This window comes from Dermacentor andersoni, chromosome 9 (genome assembly GCF_023375885.2).
Source record: "Dermacentor andersoni chromosome 9, qqDerAnde1_hic_scaffold, whole genome shotgun sequence".
NCBI classification, from domain to species: domain Eukaryota; kingdom Metazoa; phylum Arthropoda; class Arachnida; order Ixodida; family Ixodidae; genus Dermacentor; species Dermacentor andersoni.
This window is the reverse complement of record NC_092822.1, coordinates 72,872,545-72,897,621: the sequence shown is the minus strand read 5'-3', so window position 1 is coordinate 72,897,621 and position 25,077 is coordinate 72,872,545. Positions and strand designations below refer to the sequence as shown.

Below are 25,077 nucleotides of genomic sequence, written 5' to 3'. Positions count from 1 at the left end.
GTGAAGCTGAAGCCGAATACTATTTACAATTTATTTACAGGTAAGCTCAAGGAGGACAAAATGGCGACGCTATATCAAACCGGCACACACGTCGTCTTCGTCCCTCCTCAGTGCAGCCACACTGTGGCGGCTGTTCCGTAGCATTATCATTTCACAAATCCAGCATTCAATAAAACATGTATTTCGTTGGAGTAAATATAGCAGATTGATCTCGCACGGTAACAAAGCACGAAGAGTCCAGGCTTTGTACGCGACCGAGTCATGCGCAGACAAGCAACATAACAGACGCAGAAAGGTGGTTACAGGCCTTCACTGCCTGTAAGAGGCGCAGTACAGGCCGCACTGCCTGTGCTTAGGTAAGCGATGCGGCCGTGGCTCGAGCCAGGAGAAAGGTCCCGACCAACGTTCAAGAGATGCGGAAAGGTTTATATTGAAATGTACATGATCGAGTTTTACAAAAATGACTCCATCTCTCGGAGCACACTACATACTAATTTCTTTGGATGTCCGAGCCTCTCTCAGAGCACTCGTTGAAGGAATTGACTGTTCTCCTTGGAGGCCAACCAGAAACGCCGAGCCATTCTCAATATGCCGCCATCAGCGTCCCGCATTCTTCCGTACTCGCGACTCCAATGAACAATTGCCTCTCGCATAAAGGCAATCACGTGGCAAACTATGAACCTGATATCGATGCCGGGTTAATGTACAAAATATTTCTTTGTATAGCTCTTGCAGAAGCTTGTGTAAAAAACTTATTCATTCAACTAGACGACGCAGAAGGGCTCCAACCTAGCCATTTGCTTCAGCCACCTAAGATCAAATATAAGTTAATTACCCTAGCCTCGTTGAAATCTCACAAAACTGCTCGACTTACTCGTCACTAATAAGAACATTCGAAAATTAAAATACACAAATACACAAATATAAAGAGCCGGCTTTCTGGTGGCATCAGAATCTGCTTCCTCGCGTCATCTGGAATAAAGAGGCCTACGTTGGGGAAAAGTGTCAGCAATTCTTCAGCAATTTATTACAGATGGGCCAGCGTGAACGCGTGTGTAATAACGCAAACAACGGAAATATGTGCTCTGCGGCACATATTTCGGTTTTTTACGTTGCCACCGAAAGAAGATAATACAGCGATATTGTGAAATAATACTAGTCGCGCCAAATATGAGATGTGGGCGTGTCGTTTTTGCCGCGGTGCCAAGAGTGCGCCGCCGCATTGACGTGAGGAGATGTTGTTTATTAATACGCGAGTAGTAAGAGCAGTGTCCAGTTATCTAAAGCCAGCGCCGCTCTGCTGACGTCGCGGTCCCTTTGTACATGTTTCCCTAACGTACATATTTTTTTTTCCTTTTTGAGTGAGGGTTCTGAGCCGTTCACCACTGTTAGAGTATTATCGCTTGGGTCAAGATGCGCCTGTATGTACTTGAACTTGCCTGAAATGTTGTCAGTGATTATATATTTAAATATATATATATAAAGCACTGTTCATGCATTCTTGATATTGTCCACCATGTATGCTACATCTGTATCAAACAAGTTCATTTCTTCATAATGTTGATCCCTGTAGGCCCCCAGGTCCCGTCAAGCTGTCTGCTAAAGCTTTTTGCCTGGGGGCCCCCAATTAGTGTGTTGGAAATAAAGTGGATTCCGATTCTGATTCTGAAATAGCATTATCTATCGTGCGAAGCGAATACTGCCGCAATCTGTCGACCGCACGCGAGCTTCATCCACTGTGTTGGAATGTACGAGCATTTTAAAATGTGATCGACCAACGTTTTGACCCGTGGTTTTGATTTTGTTGACTGATGTCATTGCGCGCAGTCGTGTTTTTGCTATTGCACTTTTTTCCACTGTTACTGCTATTAATAATGTCATTCAACTTGTTTCCCATAAATCGTAGGTCGGCCATCAGTCGCGCCAACCGGTAAGCACGTAGGAGTAGGTGAGACAAACTGCACCTTCACACACACACACACACACACACACACACACACACACACACACACACACACCACATATGTATACACATATATACACACACACACACACACCACATATGTATACACATATATACACACACACAAATATACATATATATATAGCTTTAACGTATTGCATAATATGGTATTGTATATGTATAATGCAGTTATGGGGATCCGCTCATGCCTTACAATACGTTAAAGCTATATATATATATATATATATATATATATATATATATATATATAAATATATAGCTTTAACGTATTGTGTCCGACCTATAAGGCATGAGCGGATCCCCATAACTGCATTATACATATACAATACCATATTATGCAATACGTTAAAGCTATATATATATGTATATTTGTGTGTGTGTATATATGTGTATACATATGTGGTATACATATATACATATATGTATACATATATATAGCTTTAACGTATTCTGTCCGACCTATAAGGCATGAGCGGATCCCCATAACTGCATTATACATATTTATTTCTATCAGTTTATTCATTCGTTATGTAGCACTGAATCGAAAGCCTTCGACAAATGTAAATATATAGCGTCGACCTGTTTTCCATTGTTCAAGGAAGCTGAAAAATTGGTAATCGTTTCTATCAACGTGTGTAACAGTCGAAAGGGGCCGTCGAAATCCGCGCTGGTTGCGGAGAAAGGCCTTGTCTTCAAAGTCTGTGTACATTGACTTTGAAAGTTTTCAGCATACACACGTCAATAAAGTTGGCCGATATTTTCCAAAATTTTGCTTTCACCAGACTTGTGAACCGGAACTACTTCTGCTACTAGCTATTTATCCAGGACCCGTTTTCGTGCTAGCGAGGCTCAAAAAGCATCTGCAGAAGTGTCAGTAAAGGCAAATTGAAAAACATCATTAAAACATGTAGCCGTTATCGAGTTCGACACAAGTTCACTGTTAACGACAAGTTCACTAATAAAGACAACGTTACTGGGAGCCTCGTTATTATGCGAGAAATGACGCCAAGAAACGGTGCGGATCGTCCTTCGTATAATTGGTTAGTGTAACGTCATGATAATTTCTTTTAGCAGCAGCCATATTTGTCCGCAATAAAGACCTTAGCGCCGAAATGTTATATTTTGTTGGCTTCTTTCACTGACTAATAATTTAATGTATAATTTGCAGGGTTATCGAAGGGTGCTGTTCATTTATTTTCTTCTTATTTTCTTCTTATGAATTAGCACAATCCTGTTTATTCAGTCAAAAAAGAATATCTTTGAATGCAGTCCACATTGCATTCACGTGATCGGTTTGGTTGAATCCATCCGAACAGCCAAAGATGATCAATAATGCTGCAGTCATCGGCTCTATCAAAACACGAAACATGCGTAGTACTACCAACTGCCGGGTATACAGCGGCACGCATTATGCGCACATGAACTAGTCTGTGATCCGAGAAGCCAGTTTTGAAGCAATACGTCTTAGTCCTCAAATCACTCGTCTAGGAACTAGTCTGTGATCCGAGAGGCCAGTTTTGAATCAATCAATCGCTCGTCTGGGAACACGAATTCTAATATAGTTATCGATTTCCCAAGCACGGGTGTGCACTCGTGAACTACCTGTTGTAAATCGTGACTGAAAGCTATTTCTACAACTAGATCAAAATGCAAATTTTCGCGACGTTGAGTGCTCAGGTAAGCCCAATCGTTACCTGAAATATTTATATCGCCAGAAATAATTATGCGATAGCTCCGCTTTTTAAGGCTCGCTATGTGAAGGTGCATTTTTTCAAGATAGTATGTGGGTGAATTAGGTGCTCTATAAACAGTTCCAAGGTTTATCCTTGTTTTGTCTAGCTGTTTTGTCTAGCTTATATTCCCACGAGTAGCTTTAGTGTGTTGGAATGCCGGTCATTTACCCACAGTCAATATCAGCCTTGAATACAATAGCAACACAGCCCCCACGTCTGTCGTGGTCTCGGCGTGTGATATTATAATTCGGTGGTTGAAGGCCTTCGTCTTGTATTTCGGCCCGCAGCCGCGTTTCAAGTAGTGTGATCACACGGGAATCGTAAGCAGCCAGGATGTATTGAAGGTATCCAGTTTTGTTTATTAAACTTACATTTAAATCTATCAAGCAGAAGGCATTTTAATCGCACTCTTTGTGCTCTCGGTCATCCCTACCACCAGCGTCTGTTCGAACATAGAACCACGCGGCTGCGCCTTGATTGATCCCAGATGTAGATGTCAATTCACGTGTGGTTTGTCGTAATTCAAGCGCACACGGCTAGCGCACTGCCTTTATTGTATCGCAGAATCCCGGAGCATTTTACACTACGCAATTGTTTCTTTTGAAAAATAATCGGAATGGGAGACGTCGCCGCCTTTCAGATTTTTTGCAGTGCTTGTAAATTTCAGCTTTTTCCTTATAATCGCGCATCCTGAGAAGCAAAGGTTGTAGGTGGGGCGTGCTTTTTTCCTATCCGGTTTATTAGTTCCACGGTACTCGGACACTTTATCTGGACACTTTTATCTTCAAGGTCAGCAAAAGTACTGCAAAGTCAGCAAAAGATCTGTACCATCTGCAAAATAACATAGCAGCCCCGGCAACATTTTTAGAATTGCTAGTATGTACAGCTGGGCATGGCACTTCCGAAGGTGCCCGACGTTTCTGCGCAGGCGCGAGTGAGAGCGGGTGCAAGTGAGAAAATTTGGGGGCTTTTGCTCCTTGAATGTTTGACTTTGCCTAGGCATTATGAAGTTTCTTTGCTCTTCTTGTATACGTTTCTCCACTAAGTGGGCTGGCATTGCGGCGTGTGGCTCGTTTACGCTCGGACGATAGCTGCCGGCGCGGTGAAAAAGGTGAAGCAGTGAACACGGACTACGGTGTCCAAAGGCACGTCGGGCAGACTTTCTCGCGCCTGCGGCGATGGTGCTGAGTGCATTTAAGGCGCTCTACCTTCAAAAGAAGGTAGAGCGCCTTCCAAGGTGAGCAATAGTGGCCGTAGCAGAGGCCGGGCCTGCTCTCCTGAAATATCTTCGCTCTTGGCAGGCTTTTCGTATGCGACTTATCAGGGTCATTTTTGAGCTGACCCCTTTGAGTGATGTAAACGCTCAGCGTCTTAGCAACCGTGGTTGAACGCCATTGCACGATGTTATGCCGTGAATTTTAGGCATTGCGTCACGCCCACGTAAGGTTAGGTTAGCTTAGATTAGGTTAGCGTAAAAGACATTAGGGTGGCGCGGGGAATTCTCACAGCGGGTATACCGTGCGGATCATTGTCTTTGCCTCTCGGCCACGTTAGGTTAGCATTAGGCTAAGCTAGCGTCAGGTTAAGTTAGATTAGTGATAATTACTGGCTTTGTGCCTCACCGACGTTAGGTTAAATTAGCTTGATTTTACGTTTACGTTATGTTAGGTCAGGTTAGCGTAAAAGAGGCTAGCATGGCGCGGCGTATTCTCATAACGGTTGCGTCGTGGGGATTATTCCCTTTGCGTCTCGGCCACGTTTGGTTAAGTGAACGTTAGGTCAGCGTAGAAGGCGTTATGGTGCTGCGACGTATTCTCATAGCGGTTGCAGGGGCGTCAAGAGACACCGGCGCCCTTTCAACCACTAGCGGTCAACCGCGGTTACTAAGGCGCTCTGCCTTCTGGATTTTCTATATTTGCGGCCCGGCCTCTACTAGGTCCTTACTGCTCCCACGGAAACATCTGAGATGTTATTTCGAAGGTAGATCGCCGTAGGGCGCGAGATTGATCCGATCCGACCCGACTGCCTCAGCACGAGCGCCGCAGGTTACACGGTCTGTCCGTCACAGCGGTCGCCAAATCAGGCGTCAGTGCCCGCTACTTCATTGTTTGACCGCGCCGGCAGCCAGCACCTGAACGTAAAGGAACTCGACCCCACTCCGCAATGTCGGCACGCCTAGATACAACACGCGAGGAGAAACTTCTCCGTATTGTCTACAGTCAGATACTTCTCCGTATTGCCTACACAGTCAGATATTCAAGAAGCTAAAGCCCCCACATTTAATTATTCGCATCCGCTCTTACTCGTGCATGCGCACAAACTTCCGGCGCCTCCTGAAATTTCACGCCCTGCTGCACCTACTAGCAATTGTATATTGCAGTCCGGCATCGTGAGCTTTGTTTACGGGGTGTATTTGCATCGCTATGTGCACTTGTTTTTCGATTTATAAACCACGTGAGGGCATGAACGTGAGGGCACGAAAGGCCTCCTTTGTGAAGAGCTGACGCAAGAATAGTACATTTTCCAGCTAGTCATGCATTGAAAATCGCAGTGTAATATCACTGCAAAGAGGAACGGGAACCTAATAAAAATACATTATAGCTCTCACTGTGACATCGTTTCAAAAATTTACCGCTAGAAGGTCGAACACCCGGCCCGAGGGATTTTCGAGGTTTCTGAAAAAGGTGATTTAGGAGAGCTTTAAAATGCGCTGCAATAGATATGGGAAACGCAATATTCTAGCATCTGGACGCCCAATTCTGCCTTCGTGATTCGATTACGAGATACGTTCGGCCTAATGTGCATGTCGCTCTTAACATTTTGATATGGTGAATCCATATACGCGACCGTTGTCACTATGTCCAAAGTACTGTATCGTAGTCATCACTGGGGACGTGCCGTGCAGAACCCAACCGCAACCGCATCTGACGCCGTAGTCGGCGTCAGATGCGATTGGGAGTGCTATTGAGACACCAGCAGGCGTTGCCTCTACGCGGACATCGAGTGGACTTCGAACGTAGTTGTGACGTAGGTGGAGCCACTGCCATAGCAACAACGAAGCGGCCCGTATGATGTAGTGACAGCGCATCTAAGAGTGAGGCTTAGCAAAGTTTCAGTTGGCACCAGCTTATGGGAAAGAGGAAGGTCACTCGGAGCTTCACGCTGAGCGACTCATCTATGCTACAGGTGGCCCTGATGGCGAAGCACACTTCGGGGGGCCGTCAAGTGTGATCACCTAAACTGTACAATAACAGTGCTAAAACTAGAGATAATGTTGTAATTATACTCTTGCGATTGAATGAACTGAACTATATTTGTCGCAGATGTGTGCTTAGGCATTTCTGGTGACGTACATTTTTGTGACATGTCATACTCTAGCATTGTTTTTAAGGACACCGATATAGTTTTTTCTATTGATAGAAGATAAATAAATGTGTGATAGCATTATCGAATCGTTCTGATGCGATCATGGTGATCTTTGAGAAATTAAGATGTGCGAGTATCATCACTGATTCTTTCAAATTCGTTCCAATTTCTTTTTCTTTTTTGACTTTCGCATCGACCATAGCCGCTCCGACGGCGTTCACGGCGGGCGGTAAGTACCTTAGTCGAGTGTCCCACCTGCGAATTTCTCTATGCGCTCTGTGCGCGCCGATAGACGCGCCACAGGTGGCGGCTTGCAAAGTGCGCTCGGGAAACGAGGCCGTCGCGCGCCGTAGTTTTCTGCGTCGTTGTTCGTGCTTGCGTCTTATTCACGTTTTGAGAAATAAGCAACACCCTTCGCATGTATATTAGTGGTCAAACCTTCAAGTAATGTCAAAACATTGTTGCACAGTGGTGGGCTCAAATACTGCCAAGAACGTGCCGCCGACACGGTTCTTATGATTCCCAGCAAAGCCTCGTCAGTGGAAGCAACGGTACAGAAACGAATCGCCGCCGTTCGGAGGGAAATTTCTTGCTCTGATGCTTTCCTTTGTCGTGTCGGTGCTTTTTGCACGGGTAAGCCACAAAATCAATCACGGCCAGCCAGTTAGGTTCATCTGCAGTGCCGCATGTGGTTTAAATGCATTTCGCTAATGTCCTGAATGCCGCTTGCCGTTTCTACCGTTTGCCGCTTCTCTACCGCGTTGCGCTAGATAGGCAGCACGACTGCAGCAATGCATCCTGTTGTACATTAATGCTGCTGAACCTTGCAAGAACTGAAATTGTTTGTTTTACGCGGCCCGGTAAATCCTCGCGCCACCTAGCTGTCACGCACTTCATTTTCTTGCACCTATTTTAGATGTGGCTTTGCGCATGTTGAACTATTGCTTGTTGCTCTTGCCTTTCCTCTTGCCTCGTTTGTAAATTACTGTGTCTTGTCTGAATGGTAACAGGCAAATGCTTCCTTAACGGCTTTATTCTCTTCACCCGGGGTCACCAGAGATACTCTGGTTTCTTAGGAATTGTGTGAAGAAAGTAGGTAGTTGAGGGTGAGAATTGCTAATAGTTGCTGCATATGGTATTTCTGTTCCATTTTCGCTAAAAAGTTTGGGTCACACTTGGGAAATTTGTACACATTGACGATGTCCGAGTTTACGCCAGAGAGCACTAAACCCGGCCTTGCCGCCAGCGACCATTCACAATGCCTGGCACTGCTCAGCCACTTAACATAATATGGCATCTCTCTCTAGTAACATTGGAGAAAAAAGAAACCACTGAAAAGCTCGAGCGTCAGCTTTTCAGATGTCACATGGGTTGGGCAGCACCAGTAAGATAACAAATGATGTTAATAAAATATGAATTGCGGCGGCGTCGCTCTTGTGCGCTCACCCGTCCGAACGAGGTAAAGCACGAACGAGGTGTCACCTGTACTGCTGAAGGCCTTCGAACCGTTACCGACGGCTCTTTGGTGTCTATAATAATGGGCGGAAGCGTTCGAGTTCGAATGCTCAAGGTTGCAAGTGGCGGGGGAGTTCCAGGAACTTCTACTACGGCGGCGTGAGGTGCCGTGTCGAAAGACACCAGCGACTAGCTGTGCCAGCAGGGCGAGCCGAGTGTGTTGGCGATGCTGCTGGACGGAGGCGTGTCTTCTTCACATAACTTAAATAAGAACCGTTCATTTGGAAGAGCTTCTTCTTTCATGTATCTTTGGAACCGCCGGTGTGATGGATCCGGAGCTTTGACACCGAAGGAATGGCTCTTTCGCCGTTTTACATGAGGCTATCTTCGTCTGTTAAAACATTTGTCTAGCTGGCGATTCCAAGTGCCGCCGGCGTGTTGTACACGACCAGGAGTGTTCTGTATTGACGGCGAACGCAATGGCCATGAGCTGTCAACGCCGGCATTGTACAGGAAGCAAACGTCGCCGATTGTTGTCGTTGCGCCAAGCTTTGGTAAGCTGATCAGAAGCTTAAGCTCGGGCCAACTTCGATAGCTCCCATTCAAATGCATGTAGAACGTAGAATTCTTTCCTGGGATACTTCTGCGATTTCAATAAATTGTAGTGACTATTAAAGCAAGCCTTTGATTTATGGCCTGAACGTTTGTAAAAAATATTTTTCAAGTATTGTAAGCTGAAGAAATACGGATGCGGGAATTTTATAAAGTGATGCAACTGCAATAAAACAGATCTCGACAATCGCTAAGCTGCATCGGTTACAGTATCTAAAACTGACAAACATAATAGATAAATTTTCAGCTTAGTTGACTTTGATACCGTGTTTACAATCGTACTGTAAATATCCTACTCACAATATAACAGTGCGTTGCAGAGAAGTGTATGGGTTAATTTTTTCCACTTTAGGTGTGCTATTACGTCCTATTTACATAACTATCATATCGCGTTTTATTCGAGAACTTCTATACATATAGTGATCGTTCAAATGAAAATGAGGTCGCATTCCCCAAAAGGCGAAGCAACTCTACGAAGCAAGGATAGTACTTTTATCGGCCGCATTTAGCCGGCATAGGCATGCCGGCTAAATTAAGAAGCATTTTGTCGCGCGCCCGCGCGGGCCGGCCTGAATATAGTGCTTTCTGTGTGTGATTGCATTATCGAATATCATGGTGATATGTGAGATAGCTGAAATGGTATAAGGAAGCACAGCAGGCTGAATATGCCCGGCTCTGATATTACGGCATGCGAGAATCGCCATCGATATATTTCTTTTTAATTCGTGTCGTATTTTTTTTTCTTTTTGACGTTGTCTTCGCACCCATCATAGCCACGCAGGCCGGCCACGGTAAGTAACTCAGTCGAGCGTGTCGCCTGCGAATGTCTCTATACGCGCTGTGCGCGCCGATGGACGCGCCACTGGTGGCGGCGTTCGAGGAATGTCGAACTGTTGCGCGGCATAGTGCTCAACTACCGGCAAGTTGTGCCGCCGATGAGGTTCTAATCATAACCCGCAAAGCCTGATTGGCGGAAGCAATGCTAACAATGGATCCCCGCCGTTCGGCGGTGTCGGAGTCTGTGCTTTTTCCACGTGACCATATTCAGGCGGGTTAGCGACGATCAAGGCTTGCCCATGTTCGGTTCGTATGCAGTGCAGCATGCGGATTAAAAGCATCTCGCTAGAGTTCCGAGTGCCACTTCTACCGTTTACCGGTGCTTTACCGCGTTGCTGTAGCAGGGCAGCACGACTGCACAAGTGCATCCTGCTGTAAGTTTAACCTGCTGAAGATTGCTAGAATTGAAATGGTTCGTTTTGTCTATTTTATGCGTGGCTTCGCGCATGTCGAACTATTGTTAGTTGCTTCATGCAGAACTGTTCATTTTTTTTCAAGTGGAACGTTTTCACATTGCCTCCTTTGTAAATCACGCACGCTCTGTTCTTCGAAATAACTGGCAAGTGCTTTTTATTACAGCATCATTCTTTTCGTCCGCGCACAGCTTAGATATCGAATGTCGTTAACTAATTGTCAACGTTTCTAATGACGCTAACTTCATCATTTATGCAGACGACACCAGCCTATTCTTTCAGTCTCGCAATATCGGCGATCTCTCGCTGTTGGCAAATATCACACTGGAACAATTGACCGAATGGAGCAAGGTTAACGCTCTCAAATTAAATATAACAAAAACAAAAGCTGTTATTTTTGCACCTCCACAAAAACATCTGAGTGAAGACATACTGTTGCAGGTTGGCTCTGAGGTAATTGAAGTCGTTCCTAACGTTAAAACTTTGGGTGTTATATTCAATCAATAACTAACGTGGAATGAACATGTGGAACTTATTGCATCCCGTTTAGCCAAAGCTTGCGGCGTGCTTTGTAGACTCCGTGAAACGATAGCATGTAAATTTAAGCTGATCCTTTATAACGCACTATTCTCGTCTCATTTAATGTATTGCCACCTTGTGCGGGGTACCACGTCAAAAGAAAATATCAATAAATTATTACTACTACAAAAAAAGGCTGTTCGTCAGATCGCAAACGCGCCATTCGACGCACATACATCTGAATTATTTTCAAAGTATAATATCATTTGTCTAGTAAGTTTATATGACGTTAACCTTGCCCTAAAATACCAGAGCTACTTTAAGTATAATAACGAAGCGTTCTTGCGGTTGTGCAACCTAACAGAACCAATACATATATCGTATAACATTAGGGAAAGAAAGAGATGGCAGCTACAACTCTCCCGTACATATTATGGATCAAATCGTCTATCCAGTCGCGTCCCATCCTTATTAAATAAACTTCATGAAAACGGTATAGAGATAACTGACATTACTAGGAAAACAATACGAGGCTTCCTAATTCAAACTGAGTAATTATTTTTTTTACCGTTACTTTGGCTAGGGGAAGTCACTACTTGCCTCCTTTAAATTAAGTAGTTTTTCATTTTGATGCCATTTTCGCATATAGGATGTAACCTGCAAGAAATTTACGCACATCTTCATTTGCTATCTGTTTCTGCATGTCAAGAAAACGGTATATGATAAATTTTACAGCAGTTGAAAATAATTATGTATTTCTGTTATATACTGTACATTCATATATGTCATTTGTACTGTATCATATTGTATCACTGGTTGTACATTTCGCCTCACACTTTTTTCACTTATACATTTGTGCATTGCACACACTAAAGTGTAAAAACATTATTCTGTCCCCGTTGTCATAGATATGGGCAAGAACCTTGTCAAGCTGCAAAAAAGCAGCTTTCAGTTTTTGTCCTAGTGTTCATTTTTTGTAAATTAATGAATGCTAAATAAAGATTGATCTCGTGCTTCTGTAAGAAATGTGTTAACAGGAAGCTTTAGCTCGGGCCCAACTGGGACTCGGCCTATTCAAATACATGTGAAAGGCAAAAAACATTTTTCTGAGAACCCCTGGACCCTTTTTAATGAAATTTGTTGCATTTGAGAGAGAAAGTTAAATTCTAATGACTGTATGGAGTGGATTTTCGATTTGGGTTCTGGATTGTGTTAGATATTCTCAAAAATTGGAAAATTTGAAAAATATAGAAGCACGAAGTTTACAAACTCATAGCTCGGCATCAAGAGCAGTTATCTTGGCTCTGCAAACGGCATCCATTAGACCATTGAAAGCGGACAAACTCGATGTGTCATTTTATATTTTATGTGAATTAATTACGTAGTTTACAAGGGTTCTGCCAAAACTGTATTTTAATATTACATTTTTTTGTTATTCATGTGTTACATATCAATTACTTCCGCTTTAGAAGTACCATTAGATCCAATTCAGAGTTGTATTATGTTTTGTTGCTGAGTATGAGTTGTAAACATCATAGTTTCGTTTTTTGGAAACTGATGATTTCTGCCAAATTTTTATTAAAAATGACAACCTAAATCAACGGTCCCTAGATTAAGTTTTTCATTTAAATGCAACAAACGTCATCAAATTTGGTGCGGAGGTTGCCGAGTGAAACGAATTCTTCTTTTACGTGTATTTACATGGGAGGGAGCACCCAAGCTGAAGCTTCGTCATAAGAAAGTAGGCAGTTAAATGACGAGGATTGCCAATAGTTGCTGCATATGGTATTTCTGTTCCATTTTCGCTGAAAATTTCGCGTCACGCTCGGGAAATTCTCACACCTCCTTGCTGAGCTCGAGTGGCAGGCTAGCGCTGGTCGGATACGCCGAGCGATTTGTTTCACAGCGCAGTCTCTATTTGCATGTGAATATTGTACTAAACTGAATTATTATTATGCTTACGCCACAGAAGACTAAACCGAGCCTTGCCGACTGCGCCCGTTTGCTTTGGCTGGTGCTGCTCTGCTTTTAAACATATAACGCGTCCTCTTTCTCTAGTAACGTTCGAAAAAACAAACTACCGAAAAGCTGGTCACACTTTAGCTTTTCAGGTCTCGAAGCAGCTCCCATAAGGAATTTACAACTGCGAAAACTGCAGCGGAACGGCAGTTTACCGATGTATACAGCAGAATCGTATCTGCGGTAGAGTTAACTCGCACATATATTAACCCGCGGGTTTGGTGACTTCGTTGACTAGTGTACGCATTTCGAACAATAAATTCGCAATTACTCTTCTTGAGGAAACTTGGACGGCACTTGATTGGGCTTTTCAGACAACGCCGCGGGTCACCACCCGAGGCTTGCGGCGGCGGTTACATAAATCAAGATATTGGAATCCTTTTACGTAACAGTGCCCTTGCGCAGCACCAGCTTTACTTCAGAAACATACAAATACTATCCTTACCTGAGCCCTATCCACTGGCCGTGGCCTGTTTCGGTGCAAATTCAGTCGGTCAAGAGGACAGATGTATCCAAGTGGTTCCGCAGGCCCAGTCAGGACTTAAAGGTGGTACATCAGTGTGCTTGCTTTCCACACTAGTAGACGGTGTGAATGCGGTACTACAGGATTCTAAAAGCACAGCTTGCGATGCGGCCAGATGGATCTCTCAACGTCGCGAGCCAACAAAACGCGTGGCGACTCGTTACTAGGTCAAATGCGCGATCGTCTATGTATGGGCGGAGCTTTTCGAGAGCTCGAAGTTGAGCCAAGCACTTATTTTCAGACACGCTTTAATAGAATTCGGCATTTGTCAGCCTACCACTGGCAAAGGCGACAACTTACTCGGAGTAGCTGGGCTTTCGTTCCGGAAGCACGGCGCCAAGACAGGCCCCGCTGACATCTCTGTGCTTCAGTTGCTGCTGTCGGGTCAAAATAATGAATACGTGGAGAGGTATGAAGACGACACAACTTAGCAAACACAACTTCGCATGGAGGACACCAGGAGAAGTACGCACCATTGCGTAAGAGCCGGGCCAAGCGCGGCACGATCGATGGCGAATTGCGTACAAAGCGACGGAAATATGAGCATCGGTTGTTTGATGCTAGCAGGCTTTTTGGAACTCGTTGACTGCACAAAGTTTCGCAGTACCGAGTAGAATGCCGCGCTTGGATAAGGTGTAAAGTAAGTTGATCATCTCCCGCGCGGCGAAGTGCAACCTTTTAAGGTTGAGCGACAGGCTAGCGCTGGTGAGATACGCCAAAACATGTCTGAAACGAAGTAGGTGCGTCGGTAAATTAGGAGACGAACCACAACTTCGAGGTATCCTAAACATATTAGCCACTAGAGGACACCGAAGGTCCTGTCCACGAGTTGTTCAAAAGTAGCAGGCCCGTTGAAAAGTCCAAAAGGCATCACGTCCAACTCATACTGACCACCACATGTTATAAATGCAGTTTTCTCGCGCTCGGCTTCAGCCATCGGAACCGGCCAGTAGGCACTCAAGTCTAGGAACGAAAATAATTCAGCTTCTTGAAGCCTGGCCAGGGTGTCGCTGATGCGCGTCTTAGTTCATATCTCTTACCATTTCAGCTTACCTTATTTAATCGCCATTAGTAAACACAAAATCGAATAGACCCGTCCTTCTAGCGAAAGAGGTGCCCATAGACTGTGGAATCGTAAAATGACGCCACGGCCGCGCTTCTCGTCAACATGGTCGTTAATAACGCCACGCTCTTGGGAAGAGAAGCGGTACGGTCATTGACGCAACAGCTGGTGCAAAGCGGTGTCACTGTGGTGATGCACTTCCGGTGTTTGGTCCACTTGCGGTTGAGAAACGAACTTCAAAGGTGCTGTAGAAGCTGAAGAAGCGGGGACTTTTTGGCAGAGGTTATTATAGTGGTGTTGGAAGTCGAAAACATATCATTTCACATATCCAGCATTGAAAGGACATGTATTTTGTTGGAGTAAATATAACAGATTGATCTCGCACGGTAACAAAGCACGAAGTGGCCAGGTTTTGTACGCAACCGAGTCATTCGCGGGCAAGCAACGTAACAGACGCAGAAAGGTGGTTGCACGTAGGCTTGACAGCCTTCACTGCCTGTAAGAGGCGCAGCTACAGGCTGCACTGCCGGTGCTTAGGTAAGAGATGCGGCCTCTCTTGAATTTGGGGGTCTGTGCGGCCACTGTTCATAAACGGTGCTGTGGTTCGAGCCCGGAGAAAGGTCCTGACCGACGTTGGAAGAGATGCGGAAAGGTTCATATAGAAATGTACATGATCGAGTTTTACAAAAATTACTCCATCTCTCGGAGCACACTACATACTAATTTCCTTGGATGTCCGAGCCTCCCTCAGAGCAGTCAAGATGCCTTTTTTTTATCCCGTTTATTTCTCCCTTGCACTCGTCAAAGGAATTGACTGTTCTCCTTGGTGGCCAACCAGAAACGCCGAGCCATTCTCAATATGCCTCCATCAGCGTCCCGCATTCTTCCGTACTCGCGACTCCAATGCTGCACAATCGCCCCTCGCATACAAGGCAATCACGTGGCAAACTATGAACCTGATATCGACGCCTGTTTAGTGTAGAAAATATTTCTTCGCATAGCTCTTGCAGAAGCTTGTGCAAGAAACTTTTTCACTCAACTAGACGACGCAGAAGGGTTCCAACCTAGCCATTTGCTTCAGCCACCTAGCAACAAATCGTTGAAATCGCAAAAAACTGCTCGACTTACTCGTCACCAATGACAACACTCGAAAGCTAAAAATAAACAAATACACAAATATAAAGAGCCCGCTTTCTGGTGGCCCAATATTCTTCTTATAGAATAACCACATCAATGTTAAAGTACATCACACAAGGTGGGCTACAACCTAGTGTGCTGTCCCGATTGGTGGCATCAGTATCTGCTTCCTCGCGTCTTCTGGAATAAAGAGGCTTACGTTGGGGAAAAGCGTCACACAAATTGTTCAGCAATTTATTGCAGATGGGCCAGCGTGTACGCGTGCGTAATAACGCAAACAACGGAAATATGTGCTCTGCGGCACATATTTCGGTTTTTTACGTTGCCACCGAAAGAAGTAAATACAGCGATATTGTGAAATAATACTGGTCGCGCCAAATATGAGCTGTGGCCGTGTCGTTTTTGCCGCGGCACCAAGAGTGCGCCGCTGCATTGACGTGAGCAGATGTTTATTAATACGCAAGTATTAAGAGTAGTGTCCAGTTATCCAAAGCCAGCGCCGCTCTGCTGTCGTCGGGGCCCCTTTGGACATGTTTCCCTAACGTACATTTTTTTTTCCTTTTTGAGTGAGGGTTCTCAGCTGCTCACCACTGTTAGAGTATTATCGCTTGGCTCAAGATGCGCCTGTACGTACGTGAACTTGCCGGAAATGTTGTACCTGATTATATATTGAAATATATATATATATATTGCACTGTTGATGCATTCTGTGATATTGTCCACCATGTATGCTACATCTGTATGAAACAAGTTCATTTCTTCATAATGTCTGCATGTATTTACAATTGTTCGAATTTGTGAAATCCACTGCCTGTTGATCTCTGTAGGCCCCCATTTCCCGTCAAGCTGTCTGCTACAGCTTTTTGCCCGGGGGCACCCAATTAGTGTGTTGGAAATAAAGTGGATTCCGATTCTGAAATAGCGTTATCTATTAAAATTGCTCGTGTGAAGCGAATACTGGCGCCATCTGTCGACCGCACGCGAGCTTCATCGTTGGAATTTACGAGCATTTTAAAATGTGATCGACCAACGTTTTGACCCGTGGTTTTGATATTTTGACTCATGTCATTGCGCGCAGTCGTGTTGCACTTTTGCTATTGCACTTTTTTCCACTGTTACTGCTATTAATAATCTCATTCAACTTGTTTCCCATAAATCGTAGGTCGGCCATCAGTCGCCGCGACGGGTAAGCACGTTGGGGCTGTCATATACATATATATATATATAATGTTATCGTTGTAGCTTCAGTTAGTTATATTCATCCTACAATTACCGTCAATAACATGCTTTGCTCTCTTCCTAACTTTGAGCATGATTTTGATTCGTTAATTTTCAGTTTCCATATTGCGGCCCACATTCGACAACCTAAAACCTAAAGCGTTGGCTAAATGACGCCTGCACATATTGGTTACTAATTTCACGCTATATTTAACCGTCGTCTCCAAATAAACAAATGATTATGACGTGTTAGTTATGTGATGAGCAATATAATTTATATACACTAGAAAAAAATGGTCTGAAAACAGATCCCTGTGGAACGCCTGAGGTAGTTTTCAATTGGGTAGTTATGTTACCTATTCTGATTCTGAAATAGCGTTATCTATTAAAATTGCTCGTGTGAAGCGAATACTGGCGCCATCTGTCGACCGCACGCGAGCTTCATCGTTGGAATTTACGAGCATTTTAAAATGTGATCGACCAACGTTTTGACCCGTGGTTTTGATATTTTGACTCATGTCATTGCGCGCAGTCGTGTTGCACTTTTGCTATTGCACTTTTTTCCACTGTTACTGCTATTAATAATCTCATTCAACTTGTTTCCCATAAATCGTAGGTCGGCCATCAGTCGCCGCGACGGGTAAGCACGTTGGGGCTGTCATATACATATATATATATATAATGTTATCGTTGTAGCTTCAGTTAGTTATATTCATCCTACAATTACCGTCAATAACATGCTTTGCTCTCTTCCTAACTTTGAGCATGATTTTGATTCGTTAATTTTCAGTTTCCATATTGCGGCCCACATTCGACAACCTAAAACCTAAAGCGTTGGCTAAATGACGCCTGCACATATTGGTTACTAATTTCACGCTATATTTAACCGTCGTCTCCAAATAAACAAATGATTATGACGTGTTAGTTATGTGATGAGCAATATAATTTATATACACTAGAAAAAAATGGTCTGAAAACAGATCCCTGTGGAACGCCTGAGGTAGTTTTCAATTGGGTAGTTATGTTACCTATAATTTCAACGTATTGTGTCCGACCTATAAGGCATGAGCGGATCCCCATAACTGCATTATATATTTATTTCTATCAGTTTATTCATTCGTTATGTAGCATTGAATCGAAAGCCTTCGACAAATGTAAAAATATAGCGTCGACCTGTTTTCCATTGTTCAAGGAAGCTGAAAAATTGGTAATCGTTTCTATCAACGTGTGTAACAGCCGAAAGGGGCCGTCGAAATCCGCGCTGGTTGCGGAGAAAGGCCTTGTCTTCAAAGTCTGTGTACATTGACTTTGAAATTTTTCAGCGTACACACGTCAATAAAGTTAGCCGATATTTTCCAATATTTTCCTTTCACAAGACTTGTGAACCGGATCTACTTCTGCTACTAGCTAGTCATCCAGGACCCGTTAGTGTGCTAGCTAGGCATAAAATAAGATCTCTAGATGGTAGGCTCCCCATTCCACATATCTGCGAAAAAAGGTATTTGGTACACCGTCAGAACAGATATATTTGTTATTGTTAATTTTAAGAAAAAGAGCTATAATGTCTTCATGCGATACTTCTATATTTGCATTGATGTGTACGGAGGTTCTAGTGTGAAGGCTAAAGAAGCATCTGCAGAAGTGTCAGTAAAGGTAAATTGAAAAACATCATTAAAACATGTAGCAGTAACCGAGTTCGACACAAGTTCCCTAATAACGACAACGTTACTGGGACCCTCGTTATTATGCCACTAGCCTTCAACCGCGGTTGATAAGGTGCTCTGCCTTCTAGATTTTCTATATATGCGGCCCGGCCTCTACTCGGACCCCACTGCTCCGACGGAAACATCTGTGATTTCGAAGGTATATCACTGAAGGGCGCGAGAAAGATCCGATCCGACCCGACTGACTCAGCACGAGCGCCGCAGGTTAGGCACAGTCTGTCCGACACAGCGGTCGCCAAATGAGGCGTCAGTGCCCGCTGCTTCATTGTTTGACCGCACCGGCAGCCAGCGTCTGAGCGTAAAGGAACTCGACCCCACTCCGCAATGTCGGCACGCCTAGATACAAACGCACACAGCACGCGAGAAGAAACTTCTCCGTAGTGCCTACGCAGTCAGATATTCAAGAAGCTAAAGCCCCCACATTTAATTATTCGCATCCGCTCTTGCTCGCGCATGCGCACAAGCTTCCGGCGCCTCTTGAAATGTGACACCCCGTTGCACCTACTAGGAATTGTATAATTGCAGCCCGGAATGGTGAGCTTTTTTTACGGGGTGCATTTGCATCGGTATGTGCACTCGCTTTCCGCTTTATAAACTACGTGAGGGCATGAACGTGACTTGCCCTGACGAACAGCCACATTTCTGAAAAGCTGACGCAAGGATAGTACATTTTCCAGGTAGTCATGCATTGAAAACCGCAGTGTAATATCACCGCAAGGAGGAAGCGGAACCTCATAAAAATTGTAGCTCTCACTGTGACGTCGTTTCAAAAATTTACCGCTAGCAGGTAGAACACCCCGCCCGAGGCATTTTCGGGGTTTCCGGAAAAGGTGATTCAGGACAGCTTTAAAATGCGCTGCAGTGGAAATGGGAAACACAACATGCCAGCATCTGGATGGCCAATTCTGTCTTCGTGTGATTCGATTACGATATACGTTCGGCCTACTGTGCATGTCGCTCTTCGCGAAAATTTTGGTATGGTGAATCAATATACGCGACCATTCCCACTGTCCGAAGTACTGTATCGTAGTCCTCACTGGCGACGTGCCGTGCAGAACGCAACCGCATCATTAGTCTGCGTCAAATGCGAGTTGGAATGTTATTGAGACACCAGTAGTCGAACTAGAGCAACACGTGCTCCAATGTAGTTCTGGAGTTCACCGAGGGAGCAATAAGGGCCCGCAAGTTTGAAGACGCCATTGTAAAAGGAAAGATGTAGCGAGAATCTGTTACACTCAATTCATAATGTACATTCTCTTGATTTTTTTTCAACCATGACAACTATTATTCCGAAAATGCTCGAGTGGACTGCGCACGTAGTTGTGACGTAGTGTGGCGCACTTTACGAGCCATTGCCATAGCAACAACGAAGCGGCCCGCATGATGTAGTGATTGCGCATCTAACAGTGAGGCTTAGTAAAGTTTCAATTGGCATCAGCTTAGGGGAATAAGGAAGGTCACTCGGAGCTTCACGCTGAGCCACCCATCTATGCTACAGGTGGCCCTGATGGCAAAGCAGACTTCGCGGGGCCGTCAAGTGGGATCACTTAAACTGCACAAAAAAGTGCTAAAACTAAAGATAATATTGTAATTATACTCTTTCGATTGAATGAACTGAACTATTTGTGTCGCAGGTGCGCGCTTAGACATTTTTGGGGCCGTACATATATTGTGACACGCCATATTCTAGCATTGTCTTTAAGGACACCAATATATTTTTCTATCGATACAAGATAAGTAAATTCAATGTTGCGACTTCGACATTTTAATAAAATTGAAATGAACACTGTGGGATTGCATTATCGAATCACTCTGATGCGATCAGCACAACATGCTGAATATATCAAGACTGCGAAATTAAGATATGTGAGTATCATCACTGATTCTTTTTACTTCGTTCCATTTTCTTTTTCTTTTTTGACGTTCGCACTGACCATAGCGGTTCCAACGAGGGTAGCCACCGCCGGTAAGTACCTTAGTCGAGTGTCTCACCTGCGAACGTCTCTACGCGCGCTGTGCGCGCCGATAGACGCGCCACTGGTGGCGGCTTGGAAAGGGCGCTCGGGAGAGGAGGCCGTCGCGCGTCGTAGTTTCCTGCGTCGTTTGCTTGCGTTTTATTCACGTTTTGAGAGGAAAATAAGCAACACCCTTCGCATGTCTATTAGTGGTCAAACCTTCAAGGAATGTCAAAACATTGTTGCACGGTGGTGGGCTCAAATACCGCGAAAAACGTGCCTCCGGCACGGTTCTGATAATTTCCAGCAAAGCCTGGTCAGCGGAAGCAACGGTGCACAAACGAATCGCCGCCGTTGGGAGGGAAATTTCTTGCTCTGATGCTTTCCTTTGTCGTGTCGGTGCTTTTTGCCCGGGTAAGCGACGAAATTGATCACGGCCTGCCAGTTAGGTTCGTCTGCACTGCAGTATGCGGTTTAAAGGCATTTCGCTAATGTTCTGAACGCCGCTTGCCGTTTCTGCCGTTTGCCGCTTCTCTACCGCTTTGCGCTAGCTAGGCAGCACGACTGCAGCAATGCATCCTGTTGTACATTAATGCGGCTGAACCTTGCAAGAACTGAAATTGTTGGTTTTTTGCGCCCGGTAAATCCTCGCGCCAGCTAGCTGTCAGGCACTTCATTTTCCTGCACCTATTTTAGGTGTCTTTGCGCATGTTGAACTATTGCTTGTTGCTTAATGAAGAACTGTTGTTGATTTTTTTAACTGCAAAGTTTTCTTCTTGCCTCGTTTGTAAATCACGCTGTGTCTTCGCAAATGCTTCCTTAACAGCCTCATTCTCTGCAGCCGAAGTCACCAAAGCTACTGTGGTTTGTTAGGAATCGTGGGAAGAGTGTAGGTAGTTGAGGATGATAATTGCTAATAGTTGCTGCATATGGTATTTCTGTTTCATTTTCGCTGAAAAGTTAGCGTAACACTTGAGAAATTTAGCACTTCGACGATGTCTGAGTAGACTTAACCACGCCAAGTGATTTGTTTGTTTCATAACTCAACAGAATTCTTTCTTGGGAAGTTTACGCCAGAGAGGACTAAACCCGCCATCCCGCCAGCGACAATTTGCATTCGCTGGCACTGCTCAGCCTCTAAACATAATATGCAATCTCTCTCTAGTAACATTCGAGAAAAAAGAAACCACTGAAAAGCTCGAGCGTCAGCTTTTCAGATTGCGAAAGCTGCAGTGGGAACGGCAGTTTATCGGCGTATGCCGCAGAATTGCATCGGTGGTGGAGTTAACTCGCGCTCTTATTAATCCGTGCGTTTGGCGACTTCTGACTAGTGTACGTATTTCCAACAATAAATTACGAATTAGTCGTATTGAGGCGACTTTGACGGCACTTATTCGGTGATGTCACATGTTTTCATCGCCAGATTGATCGCTACGACATGTACGCTGACTTCGCACCGTGCAGATTTGTCTGAGATCTCAGTCTGCGCTTATGACGCGCGCCTATTATTAAGGCACAGAAGCAGTATTACGGCAAGGGTAGAATTAAAGAAAACAATAGTGACATCGCATTACTCAAGGAAACCTAGCGACTAGTTAACGTGAGCTCCACTTCGCGTAAATTGCGTTCCCTGCGTTTGTCTGCGGGACACTCCTGGCAGATGAGTGTACCGGTTTGCCCCGAACATCGGTAATATCGTGTTCGTGTCCGCTCCCATATAAGCCTGCGTCTTCCCTGCAGCTGTCACCGCAGAAAAAGCGTTCTGGTACCCGAACAGAGGAGAAAGCGTAGCCGCGAACTTCAGCCATCCCTGCTGCAAACAGTTGTCTGTCATTGTTGCCGAGCGTACTGTTGGACGCGCCCGCTAGGAGGCTATGAGCGGCGCCTCTATAGGCAGTGCACTATGCGTATAGATAATCACTGGAAGATGCTTGAGCACACTGTGGCAAACTTTTGAACTCAGTACTTAAAAGTCGCCAATTGCAGAATTGCGTGCGCACAGTCAGCAGGGGACCAAGGCACTATGGGATGAAGTTTCCCCTCGGCAGCACTGATTTAGGATATGGTTTTCCGCAGATGCGCAGTTGGTAATGGCTGTGCACACTTTTGCGAGTATTCTAGATTAATCAGGACACGTTGATTCATATTCCTCTATATTAGTCAAGCTTTTCTGTCTTGTTCCGAATAATGAGTTCACAGAGAAGAATTTGTTCTCCCCCTTTTCTAGGTACTTGAGCTACGGCATACTTACCCAACCGCGCGCAGTTGTTGTCATCGACAGTTTTGCGCCTGCTGTATGCTGACTCTGCGAAATGGAGCATTTATCTCGTTCGTCTATCACCAGACATAAATTTGAATACGCGTGCAATATTTGGGACCCTTACAGAAAAGAGAACATTGATGCACTCGATCTGATACAGCGAAAAGCTATTAGTATTATATCAGATATCGGCAAACAGGCTCCCACACACCAAAAGCTGTCCGAACGCTCCACACAAGGCGTAAAATTTATAGCAAGATTTCTCGTCTTGCTTAGAGCCACCAGCTTTACCTAAGCCTTATAGCTACTGGGTAGCGAGGGGTAATTAGGACTACTCTATAGGAGGTCAACTCCATACAACTAACCCCACACGACTCAGAAATTCAGATATGCAAGAAGTGTCGTCGATATCTTCCATTTACCTGATTTTATTTTTTCGTTCTCTTCGCACTCATCGTAGTCACGAGGGCGGCGGTGCAGACAGGTAAGCACCCTGACAGGAGTGTTCATACGCCATTTTTTGTTGGCGCGTACATTAGGGAAGCTTTAGCTCGACCCCAACTCTAAACCGTCTATTACAATCCATGTAAACGCAGAAATGCTTCCCTAAGATAGCCCCTTGGCCAATTGGCGTATTTTGTCAGCTTTTTACTCTTCCCAGATTGAAGACCCTTACTATATTTTCACTTTCCATTGATGACATTGTTAGCTTAGTTGAACAATGTGAAGCCCACGTGTTTGCGGATCATTTTTATGTTCGCTGGAATCACTGCCACCGTGAACGAATTGGTTGACGAACTCAAGTGATCAAGGTGTAACGGTAATCGAAATGAATTATGTGGTTTGTTGTCCCAAAACCACGATCTGATTTTGAGCCACGCCAATTATAACCAGAAACCTATGTTCAAACTCCCATACGTTCAAGATTTGTGACTCAGTAATTCGTAAACTTTCGTAAACTAAGGCAAAAAATAAAGGATGCTCCAGCAAAGGTAAACCTTTAGATTGTTCGTCCATCACCAGACATACAGGGGACATACGCTGCATTATTTGGGACGTTTACAGGCAAACGATCACTGACGCTGTCGAGGTGATGAGATATTTTCATTTTCATTTGAACCTTAATCCTTTTGATACAGTGAGGTATGTAGCTGTATAGTCGTTAAGCAGTATATAACATTTCGCACCGTGTTCAAAATATGGGTAAACAGGTTCCCCCAGAGAACTAATCGGAACGCTTCAGACGAGGCGTAAAACGAAGAGTAAGGTTCCTCGTCTTACTTAAAACCTCCAGATTTACATAAGAAGCACGAAATGCTAAAGATGTTAGACTCGGAAATTAAGATATGCGATAAAAATAATCGATATCTCTTATTCGTCTTTTCTTTTTTTCCTTGTTTTCGCACTCATCATAGCCGTCGCTACGGCCGTGGCTGGCGCCGGTAAGTACACTGGCACGAGTGGTGCCCCCTCCAAATTTCTTTCTACGCCTGTATTAGCATGCAATGCTTCAGCTCAACCCCAACTCCAACGCCGCGCTATTCAAACACATGTAAACGCAGAAATGCTTCTGTAAGATAGCCCCTCGGCTGATTCTCAGATTCAACAAAATATGCATCACCGCCAATATGATCAGCATTTGCCCTACAAATGAATGCTTTTATTACGTATGAAGATAGAAAAATAAGATAAAGAAATATAGGAATGGCACCATTTGAGAGAACGGTAAATTCTAGTGCCAGTTTAGATCCAGATGTTAGTGCAATAAACAAAACAAAAATGTTTTGTCTGCCTTCGTGGCGACAATGTGCGGTTTCGCCAGCATACATGACGCGCGACACTGTTAACGGGCAGCGTAATTGCTGGAGTTGTACGTCGTAGCCTATACCACGGTGAGCCTTGTTTACCGGGGGCATTTACGCCGCAATTAGCTACTCGTTTTCAACGTTGCGTACTACATGAGCCCACAAACGTAACCTTCATTGACGAGCGACGACCATTCCCAAGAGCTGACGCACAAACATCCGTTTTCCGGCTGGGCAAGCCTTCAAAACCGCCGTGCTTTTATTTGCGCGAGGAGGAAAGAAGGATCTCCTTGCTTTTGCTGGGAGGAAGCCAGGCGTACGCTTCGCTCCACCGCCAGAATCGCATGCCAGTGCTTTTCTACATCACCCTGCTCATCATCATTATCAGCCTGTTTTATGTCCACTGCAGGACGAAGGCCTTTCCCTACGATATCGAATTACCCCTGTCCTGCGG

General features: G+C 44.6%; 1 protein-coding gene and 1 long non-coding RNA gene across 2 annotated transcripts in view; both read left to right on the top strand.

Moving 5' to 3' along the window:
• The window catches only part of LOC129384088 (uncharacterized), a 79,888-nt gene that overhangs the window by 25,716 nt on the left and 29,095 nt on the right, over positions 1–25,077 (top strand). The gene's annotated exons all lie outside the window — the stretch shown is intronic.
• LOC129383974 (uncharacterized) lies at positions 1,906–23,302 on the top strand. Its single transcript, XR_008611743.2, has 6 exons — positions 1,906–1,930; positions 7,286–7,312; positions 9,924–9,941; positions 17,496–17,519; positions 20,543–20,569; positions 23,279–23,302. It is a non-coding gene; the product is annotated as an uncharacterized lncRNA (long non-coding RNA).